The sequence below is a fragment of the Lissotriton helveticus genome, chromosome 2_1 (genome assembly GCF_964261635.1).
Source record: "Lissotriton helveticus chromosome 2_1, aLisHel1.1, whole genome shotgun sequence".
NCBI classification, from domain to species: domain Eukaryota; kingdom Metazoa; phylum Chordata; class Amphibia; order Caudata; family Salamandridae; genus Lissotriton; species Lissotriton helveticus.
In genome coordinates this window covers 1,601,871,636-1,601,887,839 of record NC_136059.1, presented here as the reverse complement: position 1 = coordinate 1,601,887,839, position 16,204 = coordinate 1,601,871,636, and positions in this window count along the sequence as shown.

Here is a 16,204-nt window from a genome sequence, read left to right as displayed (position 1 = left end):
AAATGCATCCTTAACTAGACTCTTTTCCGTCTCAGTCATTATCTTTTTACTTACTACTGTTTCCTGATTTAGTTTTGCTAACTCACATTGTTGTAGTATCTTTCTTACCTTTAGTTCATTTCTCTGTTCTTCTCTTCCTCTCTGTCAGTGAATCTATATGCCTTACTCTTACTAATTTGCTCTCCTTCTATTTCTTTTTCTCTCTTTTTGTTCTTCTACCTTACTTTATTTCCCTTTCTGTGTCCTTCACTCTTACTTTATTTCTAAATACACTGTTATGATTTTTAACCTCTTTATTTGTATATTTTAATTTAAAATACATATTTTACTAATTATAACTTATTTTTCTTCTCTCTTTCACAGATACAAAGTGTAGTAAAAACATTTAATTAAGTTTACATTAATTATATGGTAAGTGTGACTAAAAAAATGTAGTTTGTCATCACCCTTTGCTTTAACCTCACTAATATTTTCTCAACCAACTTCACTCCTGTTTCTTTACTCTGCTTCCCTCACGTATTCTTATTCTCCATGTTTACTCCCCTTTCCCTATTTCCCCTCCCACATTCAACTTCTTTCACTCCCCATTCTTTACTTCCCTGACCCTCTGTTCCCTTCCTTTGCTCCCTCACTCATTCTCTTTCCCTTAATCATTTACTTCACTCCTACACACACACCTCCCCCCCCAAACACACACACACACCTCTGACATACACACCACACACACACCTCACACACACACACACAGCCACACACACACTCCTCACACACACACACTCACACATCCCCCCCACACACACACACACTCCACACACATACCCCCCACACCCACACCCCCCCATACATATCTCACACACCAACACCTCCACCCACACCCAAACACCCCACACATCCACACCCACACACACACCTTACACACCCACACCCCCACCTACATCCACTGACTCCCTATAACTCACCCACACTCCCTCACTTACCTTTCTTTGCTGCTTCACTCAGTCCCTTTCAGTCACTCCTTCCTTTACTTTCTCTCTCTTTTCTCTCTGGCACTCCCCATGTCTTACCCTTATTCACTTTTATCCACCCTCTTTCACCTCTCTTTACTTACACTCACTGCTCTTTTCTCACCCTCCCTCACCGTTGCTCATTTCTTCCGGTTTCGTCACTACCCCTCATTCCCCATTCTTTACTGTCTTTCCTTTTACTTTCAACACCCACTCACATTCTACCAGTACCTCTACTTTAGTTTTTTTCCTCTCTCTTCCCTTGTTTTGCTCCCTTATTCATTTTCCTATTTTCACTTACACCCTATTACACCTTCTCTGTTTTTTACTATATAATAAACAATCCCTCTGTGTTGCTCCCTTTAGCTCTTTTACTCTTAACATTACTCTTTCTGTGTTCTTCCCTCATGCTCACTCTTTCTTTCTTTTTTTTTTTCTTTTTTTGGGGGGGGGGGCGCGCCCCGGTGCACGTACCGGTACGCGTACCCTGCAGAAAAAAGATTGACAGAGATTCTTCAAAAATATAGGTTTATTTTTATAAATTGGAGGTAGTTCTAAAAAGAACAGTTTTTTATTCTTTTTGTTGTTTTATATTTTTTTATTGTTTTTTGAACATTTTTAACTTTTTTTGGCTTTTCTGAACAGCTTTATATTTTTTTGTTTTTTTTATGAGGAGAAACAAAAAACAGGGAATTGTAAATGGCTCAACTGGAGCAAAAAAACCAGGAAAAATTAGGGTTTTTTAGGGCACTTATGGTTATCCCCAGCAACGATGATAAGTTGTATACTTTGCTCACCGTAGCAAAGTGTCTTTCCACAATAGATGTACACGATCTTATAATCGGCAAACTTGGGTTGAATGGTAGGCATTGTGTCTCTTGCCCCCGGACCCGATGGAGTGGGTTGTTTGGATGTTGAGGGTCTTGATGTTGATGGGGGTAGCTTACTGCAGAGGTCCCTTAACTCTGCATTAGAGTAGTTGTTTGGATGCAAACGCATCATGTGGCGAATCATCGTATGATTCCCGAAGGAATATTTTTTGTTAGGGTTCCCCTTGGATAACTCAGCACCACAAATCAGACAAGTCACCTTCGCAGCGTTGACTTTCTTGAAACCCCTTGGGATTTTGTAAAACTCCCATATGAAGTGCTCTTTGGGTTTGTAGGGCTGTTTATCTTCAGGCAGGAAATGCCTTGTCTGTTCCTCCTCTTCATCATCCTCCTCCTCTTCCTCTTGACCACCAATGTAATCTTCAGGTGGTCTTTTTGATGGTGGTGGTGGTGGTGGTGGGGCAGATGCTCCAGCTGCTGCTGCTACTGTAGCCATTTTAAAGTGGAAAAGATTAGAGACAGAACTCCAAACAGGTCTTCCTCAGTCAAAGGACAAAGTCAGAATAGGAAAAAAGGTGGGGGCTTTCATCATTTGAAAAACAAAACTGTTCTGGACCAATGAAAAGTGTTATTTTCAAGTCACATGATCCAGGCTTTCATCATTTGGAAACCAAAACTGATCTACACCAATGAAAAGTGTTATTTTCAGGTCACATGACCCGACGCGCTTATGCTACGCGCCCCGGGGCGCGCCCGTAGTCGCGCTCCGGGGTGCGCCCGGGGCGCGTAGCGTAAGCGCGTCAGGACGTTGCGCGATCGTATGCGCTCGCGTGCTTCCGGGTGCGCTTCCGCAGTGCGTCATATGACGCATCACGCGGTTACGCGAAACGTCACGATGTTGTTTTCGTTCGCGAGAATAGTGCTAACGGGACGCTCCCCGGTACGCGCGCCGTAACATTGCGCTTACCCGTGCGTTCACCGGTACGCGCCCCGGGAGCGCTCCAGGGCAAAAAAAAACAAAAAAAAACATAATTATACAATATAAAATTCATTATAAAAAATATTACATTTCATACCTATAGGGATTAGCTATTAAAAAAACTATGAAATTCACTGAAAAAAACATAGGTTTCACACCAGTTATAGTTAGGAATTAGCATTTAAAAAACCTATTAAATTCACTGAAAAAACCATAGGTTTCACACCAGTTATAGTTAGCTGGAAATTTTACTCGCATAAAACCAATGAAATGTCACTGACCATGTCATGAGTGATGTAATATGTGACGTCATCAGCAGTGCATTGCACGCGCAAGATATAGTGAGTCCAACTAACTATAACGTGGGAATTTCATTGGTTTTATGCGAGTAAAATTTCCAGCTGACTATAACTGGTGTGAAACCTATGGTTTTTTCAGTGAATTTAATAGGTTTTTTAAATGCTAATTCCTAACTATAACTGGTGTGAAACCTATGGTTTTTTCAGTGAATATATATATATATATATATATATTACCTACTGGCGGTCGCCAGTAGGTAGTTATAGTTAGGACCTAGCTACCATAGGGAATCCGCAACATTCTATTGAGAATAACTCTGGCGCCGGTTCAGTAATTTGCGTGTAATTTTCTAAAATTTGGGCCAGCTCCACTCCGCTCCTTCCCTGTAAGTTTCGGGGGGATTCGTGAAGTGGGGGCTGAGAAAAAAGGTGGGTCTCAAAACCTGTTTTCTCCATGTTAATTTCCATAGGACGTTCTGACCAGTCTACAGCCCGAACCGCTGAACGGACTTACACCAAACTTGGCAAAATTGTAGGGACTGGTACGCAGATGTGCCTTTGGTATATTTGGTGAAAATTGCTCCATTGGTTTTTATGAAAATTAACTTCAAAAACACATATATATCTATAGGTGCGCTACGAGCGCTCACCTGTGCACGTACCGGGGAGCGCACCCGGCGCGCTACGGGAGTGCGCGAGCAGATAGCTGATTGGCTCTCGGGTGTCTGTCAACATTCTAAACAGTCCGGAGAGTCCGCCATCTTGTGTCTCGGTAGAATCGAGACACAAGAGGTGAAAATTAAAAGGGGGAAATGATTAAAAGGGGGCAGGGTGGACACCCCCTGACCCCCTAGGTTTTCTGAGGGGAGCCTAGAAGGACCCTGAAGGGCAAAAAAAATGTTTGTTTTTTGTTGCAATTTTGCGGGGTAAGCGCTGTGTGCGTTCCCAGGTACGCCCACCGGTACGCGCACCGAGAGCGTACCACAGGGAAAAATATTGAAAGAAAATAGGGTAAAATAAGAATTTGGATTGCTTAGAGGTAGGGTAGCTCTAAAAAGAGCTGTTGTGTTATGTGGGTGATTTAAGTACCTACAAGTAGGTACCAATGCATAGTCTAAAATTCACTTTAATACAATCACTTCGCTACGACCTCATAAATTAGAAATAAAAATGAATAATATGTCAACTAATTTTTAAATTGTAAATATTAATTTATTGTTCATAATTTTCATAATTTAATAGAACTTAATAGAATTTAATAGAACTTGTAGCATGTCCTCATCTGGAATTTCCTCTTCAGCAACCCCGAGACAGCCGAGCGGTTAGCGCTCTAGCAGCTCTCCTCACAGGGCTATTTAGCCACTCGTCGGCCCAAGCGCGCAGAGGTGCGCCCTTGACAGCGCCGAAGACTAGCCAAAGACCAGCCCGTCTGCGCCCGTCCACGACAGGACGGGGCCAGGGGCCATGGGGGCTGCTTCAATTAACTTACAAAGACTCCCTCCAAAGTGGATAACATATACTCCTCAGGTACTGCTGGAACTTAAATCAGAACCGTTACAGGGCTGCAGGTGTGGGGAATACCGTGAGGTAGAAGGGCCATTTTCCTGCCTCCACTGCCACACTCAGTTCAACACACACACGAGGGATACTAATAACACTGGGTGTTTCAAACTACACAACCCTGTTAACAATACTGTTACTGAAAGCAACCACACTCCCTCGGGGAGGAAAAACATCCTTTGTAACATTAGGTCACTCTCCAAACACACTGCTGAGGTTTGGGACCTAATTTCTTCTAAGCAACCCGACTTGTGTTACCTCACGGAAACATGGCTAACACCACACTCTACCCCTGCCATAACCCTGGGAGTTCCAAATAACTACAAAATAGTCAGGCTGGACCGCCCCACTAAAATAGGTGGTGGGATTGCTATTGTGCATAAACAAGATATCAACATTTCGATTTTAGAAGAGCTGAGCACTCCAGAAATTGAATTACTAGTCTTTAAAATAATACTGTCCCCCAAAGAAAGGCAAAAGGGTGCCCTAGTATATCGTCCTCCCGGACCATGCACGAATTTCCCCAGCATGCTGATTGAGCTACTTGCCCCACATATTAACAATGATAGCGACTTCATATTAGTAGGGGACTTTAATGTACACAGCGAAAGGTTGGATTGCAGCGAGGCGCAATCTCTACTAACAGACCTGTCCTTATTAGGACTTATAAAACGCAACTGTGGGCCTACACATCAGGCAGGTCATACCCTGAACCTGATCTTATCTAACTCCCCGTCAGTCTCCTGCCTACCTGCAACTCAGGTTAATTGGACTGATCATTTTATCGTCGAATTTTATACACCTTATTTCAAACCCACCCCCTCAGGCCCGATCTCCCTACCTAGTGTACGTAGACAGTGGCATAAAGTTACCGATAGCTCTTTCAAGGAGAAGTTCAACACTCCCTCCTTCTTCCCCCATGAAAATAGTGAAACCGCACGCATTAAATTCGAAAGGGCAACTAAAGAAGCTATAGACAAGATAGCCCCCCTGAAACAGTTCAAACCCCGACCAGCTAACAAACAAGAAATCTGGTTCTCGGACCACCTACGGACACTAAACCTAACCGCCAGGAAACTAGAAAAGAGGTGGAGAACCTCTCACCTGGCAGAGGATAAGAACAGATACTGGGATTCACTATCCTTCTACCATAAAGCTATTCGTGTAGCACGCAAAACCCATATTACATCACAAATCACAGCCGCAGGGAATTCCCCCAGGGTCTTGTACCAAATTTTACAAACATTTGTCAAACCAACAGCATGTGAATCCTCTGAGTTGGCATCTCAACAGCTATGTGATGAAATTTCCCATTTTTTCACCAATAAAATAGACAAAATTTATGAGAAAATAGTCAGCGCTAATAGGGCAATCACCATAGATACAGCGCTCCCTCAGGTGGATGCCGAATTGAAGCAGCACATACACACATTAGACACCTTCCCTCTCATTTCTTTGAAAGAAATTTCCTCACTAACCTCACAGATCAAATATGGTAGCCCAGATGATACTATCCCGGCCAGAATAATGCCCGCCCTGACTGAACAGCTCTGCCCCATGATTGAAAAACTGGTGAACCTCTCACTTAGCTCAGGCAATGTCCCTAGAGAATGGAAACGAGCCCTTGTTAGACCTATTAGGAAAAATACTGCCATCCCATGGACCGAACTAACCAATCTTAGGCCCATCTCTTTACTACCATTCCTAGGGAAACTGATCGAAAAGCATGTCAACCACCATCTGTCCAGTTATATCGAACTCGCTGGCAGCCTGGACTACTCTCAGTCAGGGTTCAGGCCGAAACACAGCACGGAGTCCACCCTTCTGTCAGTCACTGATGATTTGCACATGTACCAGGACAAGGGCTTCTCAGTGATCCTGGTTCTATTAGATCTGTCGGCAGCGTTCGACACCGTGTCACATACCATCTTGACCGATCGGTTGTCGAACGCTGGTATCAAGAACAAAGCCCTCGCCTGGTTAAGGAGCTTCTTATCCGATCGCACCCAGAGTGTCACCATGGATGCGTATGGCTCAGCGGAGGTAGAGATTTCGAAAGGGTGCCACAGGGCTCCTGTTTAAGCCCGACCCTTTTTAACACCTATGTGGCACCCCTGGCAAGAGTGATGCCCATGTATGGCTTCATCCCAATATCTTATGCTGATGACACGCAGCTCCTCTTCCCTTTCAAAACTCTCTCCGCTGAAGTAAGAAGCTCCTTCTCATCAGGCATGAAGGCAGTGGCACACTGGATGTCCTCCAACTGCCTTCAGTGCAACGTCAGTAAAACTGAAGTTATGTTGTTTGGAGAAACCAAAATGCTATGGACCCCAGACTGGTGGCCGCACGACTTGGGAGCAGTTCCCGAACCCAAGCAGGTTGTGAAGAATTTAGGGATCCGCTTGGATCAAGAATTATCACTAAAACAACATACCAACTACATCTCAGCTTCATGCTTCCACACCATTAGCCTGTTACGAAAGGTTTTCCCTCTACTACCGGATTCCTTTAGGAGAACTTTAGTTCAGGCACTTGTTCTAAGTTGGATTGACTATTGCAACGGCCTGTTGCTCTCTGCCAACGAAGGTGTGCTGGCCAAGCTCCAGGTTATTCAGAACACGGCGGCCCGCCTAGTCCTCAATGTCCCCCCGAGAACTGCATCTAAGCCCCTCCTTGAGCAACTGCACTGACTTTCAATCCGGCAGAGAACTAAATTTAAAATATGTTGTTTGATACATAAATGTCTAAATGGACAAGGGCCCGCCTATCTTGAAAACAAATTTGTTCCTTATATTCCAACTCGACCTCTCAGGTCCAGCAACAATCTTCTTCTAGTGGTGCCCCGTGCTAAAAAGGATAGACATGGGAGCAAAGCACTATCAATAACAGGACCCACATTATGGAACAAACCTCCTCTGTCTCTGAGACAGTGTACAGAACATCTCAAATTTAGGAGACAACTGAAAACCGTACTGTTCAGAAATGAGATCTAGTTCTTACTCTATCCACACCCTCTGTTCGACCGGCTCCAAAAGCGCAGAGATACTCCACTGGGAGTCGATTCGAGCGCTATATAAACCAGCAAATAAATAAATAAACAAATACATCATATGATCAGGAATCTCCTCATTATAAGTGTGCCATGATGATTGTTGGAATTCTATTGTATCCAAACATTCGATAAATTCTTTGTCAAGAGATTCATCCCAAAAATTATTTATGTCATCTCCTCCTCGTGATAAAATGGTGCTGTCGACATCCGTGACATTTTGAATTTCAAGAAATGTAGTTGAAATTTCAAAAGAAATTTCCTTGGTCTCCTCATTCTGATCCATTTTAATTTCAAATTTCTTGCTGTAAATTGCAGAAAAAAGTAATCACTTTCATTTATCGTTTTTAGTAATACATAATATAAAAGTAGCTTAATGAAGTATTTAGGGGCATATTACCAAGCAATAGCGATAATTATCGCTATTGCTTGGTTAGAGACAAAAATTTAACCGCTGAGCTGCGGCGATTTTTATCGCAAATAAACCTTGGTATTACCAAGGTTTATCGCAAATGCGATAAAAATCGGCCGCAATGCATGAATATCGCTGAAAAGTCAGCGATATTCATGCATTACCGAGCTAATGCTCTTAGCCATGTTATCCACCTTCCATTGGATAACATGGCTAAGAACTGCTCAGGGCAGGTGTTAGCTTTTGGTGATATTCGCGCTTAGCGCGAATATCTCCATAAGTTGGTAATAGGAGATAGCGATGTTAGCGACTGTTTCCAGTCGCTAACATCTTGGCACGCCCACTTTGCATGTCATTAGTGATAAATATCACTGACATGCAAAGTGGGGCCCAAGATGGTCGCTATCTCCTACTAGCTGTCGCTAACTGGTGTTAGCGACAGCTAGGTAATAGGGAGATAATTTTATCTCTGCTTTCTTGGCTTTTAAAGCCAAAAAAGCAGAGATAAACCCCCTTGATAATATGCCCCTTAGTTCTTTAAAATTAATTGGTAGTGTATAGTATCAGGCAGGAACTAGAAGTATAAAGCACTGCATGTGATGAAGCCTATCTTAATCCATAATTCTAACAGAATGACTGTAAATAGCTAACAGAAAACATTTTCCAAATTATCTTAAAGTGTACAACATAGTTCCCCTTACAAATTAACAACTCACCTTTTTGAAAGTAGGAGAAGAGTTAGTACTGTGTAATTCAAACTCCAGAAATTGAGTACCCAAAATTCCTCTCAAAAGTACCTCAGACAGGAGTATCACAAAATGGCAGTGTTTTCCTCTCATTTAAGATATATACATAACCAATTATACTTCATCACACACAAATTCAAAACGAAAGTAACATTTTGATTGGTTGTAAATTTCAATACTTTCAAATGTGTTTTCTCCATGCAATTTTCCATAGGACATTTAGACACGGCTACAGCCCGAACAGCTGAATGGAATTAGACCAAACGTTGCAAAATGATAGGCACTGGTACGTAGTAGGGCCTTTTCCATATTTGTTTGAAATTGCTCCAGTGGTTTTTATGAAAAGCAACTTCAAAAACACATATATATTTATAGGCGCGCTCCGGGCGATCACCGGTACGCGTACCGGGGAGCGCACCCGGCGCGCCACGGAGGTGCGCGAGCGGAAAGCTGATTGTCTCTCGTGTGCCTGACAACATTATAAATAGTCCGGACAGTCCGCCATCTTGTGTCTCGGTAAAATCGAGACACAAGAGGTGAAAATAAAAAGGGGGAAATGATTAAAAGGGGGCAGGGTAGACAACCCCTGACCTCCTAGGTTTTCTGAGGGGGGCCTAGAAGGACCCTGAAGGGCAAAAAACCTTTTTTTTTTAGGGAAATTTTCGCGGGGTAAGCACTGGGTGCGCTCTCTGGTACGCGCACCCTGAGTGCACCACGGGGAAAAACAGTGTAAAAAAATATAGTAAAAAAATCATTTAGAGTGCTTAGAGGTAGGGTAGCTCTGAAAAGAGGTGTTGTGTTATGTGGGTGTTTTTTGTACCTACAAGTAGGTACCAATGCAGAGTCTCAAATTCAAGAGGAAGACTCTATTCCCCTCATCTGTAAAATGTACACCATCTCTCCTATAGATGCCTTGCATGTTGTAACGCAAGTTGTTGTGGTAAATGGAACCCATACCATAGTCTCTGAGGAAAGCAGAAACAGATTTATTTACATGTTTCCTTGCTTTCTCAATCTGTGGACAAAATTGGTTGGACCAGTTCCATTTTTGCCTTTGGCATATATTAGAAAATACCAAGGCAGTTTTTGGAAAAAGTGACATCAATTGCCCAAAGATGTCCTTTAAAAGCATTTCCAGACCTACCCCAGTCAAAGTGCCCAGTTCATTACCACCACAGTGCACAATTATAAGGTCAGGCTGTGGTAGATGCATAAAGGATTTTATGAATGGTATCAATTGGTGACTTCTCAATCCTCTCTGTCCAATCCACACAATGTCCACATTTGGTAAATCAGGGTTGTAAATACCTCTGTTAATTGTACATTTTTCACTCCAGTAGACAAAGCTATGACCCACAAACCAGACTTTTGGCATCTTGAAGGTAGATGTGCTTGTATTCAGATGAGTTGTGGAAATGAAATGGCAGTTTGAAAGTAGGAGTTATGAAAAAAAGTGGTTGAGATTCAGTGCACTTGAAAAGCAAGAAATGATTGGTGCTTTCTTAACATTCTCCGCTGAAAATTAGGGTGCATGCTTTTGTTTCTTGAAAGAAGTCATTTTAATGGTGGAGAAAAAGTCATTGAAAGAAACATTGCACATGATTAGCTAGTACATTGAGAGGTCAAACACCCTTGCTGGATTCTTTTGCAACATACTATGCTGAACTGTGTGGTGGGTTAGCACGGAGTTACCATGGTAACAGGGTGAATGAGCACTGGGGGGGATGGGTGAATATTATGTGAGTTTCAAAGTGTTCAAATGTACAAACAATTAAAATGTGCAGTTTGGTTTTGAATTTGTGTGGGAAGAATTTTCATTGGTTATGTACAAGAATATGGGTCTGTATTGAGAAAGAATCTGTGCCATTAATGTGAGGCTCCAGTGACAGAAGCATTATTCAGAGATTCTGCTTAAGAAAATCTGTTGTGTGTGACTGACACTGTTCTACATCTTTCAAAGCATTTTTAAAGGTGAGTATGATTCTTTTAATAAAGATAGACTGCTGTATACACTATGGGGAAGATTAAGAAGCATATTGTGCTTCTTTATTCTCGCATTTTGTGTCATGTTTTTTTGTAATGCTGTTTAAAAATAGAATGGTGCATATTGGAAATGTATTTTGAAAATGAGTTAGGTTTCTGCTTTGTTTCTGTAGTGGTCATTTAAATGAGCTGTGCTTTGTGTCAAAAACGATTTATTATGGAAAACGTTTTCTGGTAAAAAGTCTGGTTTTTACATTTTGGTGAAGGATCACATTGAGTGTCTGTGTGGAATAAGGAATTATATTTTCACATTTTTCAATAATGTCACCTGTGCCTTGTAACAGTTTGCCTCTCTTAGGTTAAAAGGTACTCTGTGCCTGTGTCTCATGTCACTTTGCACGTGTATAATCTCTCTTTTTCTGTGTGTCATTTCTCTCCTTGTGTGTGTGTCATGACATGTGTCTTATGTGCCTAAGATCACACTGTGAGTGAAGCTTGATTTTAAATGGATCCGGGTGAATGAAATGCTTAGTTGATGTCTTTAAAAATATGGAAGTACATGTTTTTTAAAGACATGGTAGATTGCATGTAACATCCTGGTCATGTGCCTAAGATCACACTGATGGATGACTCAAGCTTCACTCACAGTGTGATCTTAGGCTAATGAGCAGGATGTTACATGTAATGAGAAATTCATGTTATGTCTTGCTTATATATAGGGGGCCTGTTTTTTAAGAGCCCAGACAGTGAAATAATATGAGCAGAGACACACATACTGCTTGCTGAGACAGATATGGTAGATTATATGTAACATCCTGGTCATGTGCCTAAGATCACATTGTGAGTCTAGCTTGATTTTAAATGGATCTGGGTAAATAAAATGCTTAGTTGATGTCTTTAAAAATATGGAAGTACATGTTTTTTAAAGACATGGTAGATTGCATGTAACATCCTGGTCATGTGCCTAAGATCACACTGGTGGATGAATCAAGCTTCACTCACAGTGTGATCTTAGGCACATAAGCAGGATGTTACATATAATGAGAAATTCATGTTATGTCTTGCTCATATATAGGGGGCCTGCTTTTTGCCAGTAGAGACAGTGAAATAATATGAGCAGAGACACACATACTGCTTGCAGAGACAGATATGGTACATTATATGTAACATCCCGGTCATGTGCCTAACATCACACTGTGAGTCTAGCTTGATTTTAAATGGATATGGGTGAAAAAAATGCTTAGTTGATGTCTTTAAAAATATGGAAGTACATGTTTTTTAAAGACATGGTAGATTGCATGTAACATCCTGGTCATGTGCCTAAGATCACACTGTGAGTCTAGCTTGATTTTAAATGGATCTGGGTAAACAAAATGCTTAGTTGATGTCTTTAAAAATATGGAAGTACATGTTTTTTAAAGACATGGTAGATTGCATGTAACATCCTGGTCATGTGCCTAAGATCACGCTGGTGGATTAATCAAGCTTCACTCACAGTGTGATCTTAGGCACATGAGCAGGATGTTACATGTAATGAGAAATTCATGTTATGTCTTGCTTATATATAGGGGGCCTGTTTTTTAAGAGCCCAGACAGTGAAATAATATGAGCAGAGACACACATACTGCTTGCAGAGACAGACATGGTAGATTGCATGTAACATCCTGGTCATGTGCCTAAGATCACACTGATGGATAAATCAAGCTTCACTCACAGTGTGATCTTAGGCGCATGAGCAGGATGTTACATGTAATGAGAAATTCATGTTATTACTTGCTTATATATATCGAAAGCAATACGACAAAAAAAATATAAAAAAGGTTTAAGGTCTATGGAAAGAAAAATACAAGACTCATCCAAAACAAAATCTTCAGTGAAAAAAAATAATGCTCCTGGTAAGCAAACTAAGAATTTTCTCAGGAACTTATTGAAATGTCAAAAAATAAAAGGTGTTGTTTTAAAGAACAATAAGACACCTCTAATTAAAAAAAGAAATTGTGTCCCTCCAAAAATAATAGACCTGTAGAAGGAGATGATATTTTCTATAACAAGAGAAGGAGAAATCAATTTTTTATAACAGAATACTATCTAATTTATTAAAAAATTTAAAGAGGTATCAAAAAAAGACCGCTTTTTACAAGAAATAAAAGCATAATTAAGATTGTGGATGAAGCATTTAAAGTGAAAAATAAGTTATATGGATTAGTAATGAATAGACTTCGTACACTAGATAAAGTAATCAATGTTTTCAAATCAAAATGTAAGTGGAGGAGAGTAATTAATCGGACTAATTTTTGTGAAGTTTTTTCTGGAGAATGGAAGCATAGTTCAAGTTGTGAGCCATTTTTTAATGAAGAAAATTATTTTCAGGATAATGATTTGGTGCATGCAGTTGACACCAGTGGTTGAGCATATGAGGTGAAGGACGGTTGTCCGGTTGAAAAAGAAAATATTTTGCCTAGAAATACAGAAGAGGTGTTAGCTGGTGAAGTTTTAGGGGGATGTATGACATTACAACGCATGCTTTTACATCGCATGCCTTTACAATGCGGTTTTTACAACGCAAACCTTTACAACGCATAGCGCTTTGGGGTGCTGGATAGTGAATAGTTTAATTTACTATTCTAACTCCAATCCCCGTGGACACTAGGGAAGGTGTTGAACAGTAAATTAAACGTATTCCCTATCCTAGAGCGCCCCCCAGCGCAATGCGTTGTAATGGTTTGCGTTGTAAAAGTTGCGTCGTAAAGGCACTGCGTGGTAAAAGTTGCATTGTAAAGGATGTTTCCCGTTTTAGGGAGATGTCCTAAGGCTCCAGTGTATACTTGGAATTGTAGTAGTATTTGTAGTGTGCGACAGGATTCAAATGATCTGTTTTGCAGTTTCTTACGAACATATACTAAGAAAAGTGTAAAACAAAAAATGAAAATTTTGCAAGAGTTGGATCCTTGTAGAGTGAGAGAAAAAACAGGTTTGCAAGGGCATTCACTGGCTTGTCTTTCAAGAAAAGTATGTCAGAGTGTGTTTTACCATTTTAGGATGTTAGCAGTACATCATAATAAAGTGAGGAAATTAGTGAGAAGGTTGTATTATGCAAAAAGTCCAGCACTTAAACTAAAACAGTTAAACAGTGCTCTTTTGCATGGAACTGAATTAGATGTGAAAAACATTTGTGAAGAAATTGAGTTTTGTTACTTTGGTGAAAAAGAGGACAGTGCAGAACTTGATTCAGTAATAGAAGGTAATGTAGAAGAGAATGTAGAGATTTCAAGTACAGAAAAATTTGAACATGAAATTACAAAGTTTAAGGTCAATTCAAGTGAAAGGCCTAATTTTACTTGTGTGTGTTGTCGACGAACTCATTATAAGCATCAGACTAGATTAGTTGATTTATATGTAAAAAGCAAAAAGGTAAATAATAATGAATGGAAGGATTTTGCAACTTATTTGTTGGTAGAAAATTGTTTTGATTTGGGTTCTGATCAACGTATTTGTAAATATTGTTATAATAAATTAAATGAAAATAGAATGCCTGCTTGAGCTGTTCATAATAATCTGGAGTTGGTAGACATTCCTTCTGAATTGATGGATTTAAATACGTATGAGTTCATTCTGATTCAATGTGTGCATCCTTTTTCAGGCTATTGTTCGCATGGAGCCTAAGACAGGGAAATTGCCTCCTTCAAATTTACAGAGAGGAATAAAGGGAAGAGTTGTTTATTTGCCTCTAGATTTTAAGAAAAATATTGATTCAATTGGTGTCGAAAAAGTAGAAGAGGAACCTCTGGTTATTCTAGTTAATGGTGTTCCGACAAAGAGTAAGAAAATCTGGCAAGAATTAGTAGATGTTAAGAAAGTCAAAAAGGCAACGTTGTATCTGGTGAAAAATAATCAGTACTGTAAAAATGTGTATGTGGGAGAAGAGGAAACAACTGTAGAAGACAACATTGATTTCTCAGCTGGGCAAATTGAAAAAGTTGATGTCTCTAGAAGTGAAGAAATTTATGAACATTATAGTGTTCATCCATTGCATTCGAAAGAAGTAATGGGAAATGCTATTGACTTGTTTCAAATGAAAGAAGCCAAAGGAAGTCCCATTAGTGTATGGAAAGAAAGTTTAGAAGCTCGTTGTTTTCCACAGTTATTTCCAACAGGTGAAGGTGGACGATATGACGACCGACCTGTTCAAATTCCTGCATCTGAATACCGGACTTCAAGATTATATGCAGAAGATCCAAGGTTTCGTCAATGCATTCCATATTTGTTCCATCTACTGTTTGAGAGTGACTTGTCTGGACTTTCTTATGCAGTGAACCATATACTGAAAAGTGGAGCACATCTACAAAATGTTTCGGCAAGGGACTTTATGGATAAAGTAAAACTGCAAGACAGTGTTTTGGAATCTCAGCTAATTAATCTCATGGCATGTCAGCGTGGTACTAATGAGTATTGGTACCATCGTCATGGGGAATTGAAATGTATGCTAAGAAACTTAGGAACTCCTACATGGTTCCTCACTCTTAGCTGTGCTGAGTATGCTTGGGAAGACTTACTTGAATTTCTACGGGAGGCAAATAAAAACATTGAAATTATTGAATAGAAGACACATGGAGAACTGTGTTCTTTGGATCCAGTTAATGTATGCAGGTATTTCAATCATAGGTTTGAAGCTATGATGTCTTTTATTACAAACAAAAAAAATCCTCCGCTTGGAGAGGTGTTGGATTTCTTTTGGAGAAAGGAGTATCAAGCAAGAGGTGCTCCTCACATACATATGCTCTTATGGATTAAAGATGCACCAACATTTGGAACACATTCAGATGAGAAAGTGCTGAGTTTCATTGAGCAGTATTCTACATGTGCTGTTCCGAAAAGTACAGAAGAAAACAATTTGAGACATCAAGTTTTCCGCTTTCAAACCCATCGTTGTGGGAAATACTGTCTTCGAAAATACAAATCCAAGGACAAGTTTTACACGAAATGTCGTTTTGCATTTCCACGTCCAGTAACATCGAAAGGAAGAGTGAACAATTTTATGTCTTCTCTGCGACATACTGTGACAAGAAAATCACCAAGAAATACATACAACCTAAGAAGAAATGAGGAGTCCAAATATATAAATGACTACAATCCAGTAATTTTGTCCATGTGGAATGCTAACATGGATATTCAATATGTTGCTGATGACTCTATTGCTGTGGCTCGATATGTGACGTCTTACATCACAAAATCAGAAAAGACGGAACTGAAGGAAATGTGGGAGGTAATTTCACATGAAAAGAGTCTAAGCAACAAATTATACAGTTACAGTCTGAAGATGATGTCGCATCGAGAAATTGGAG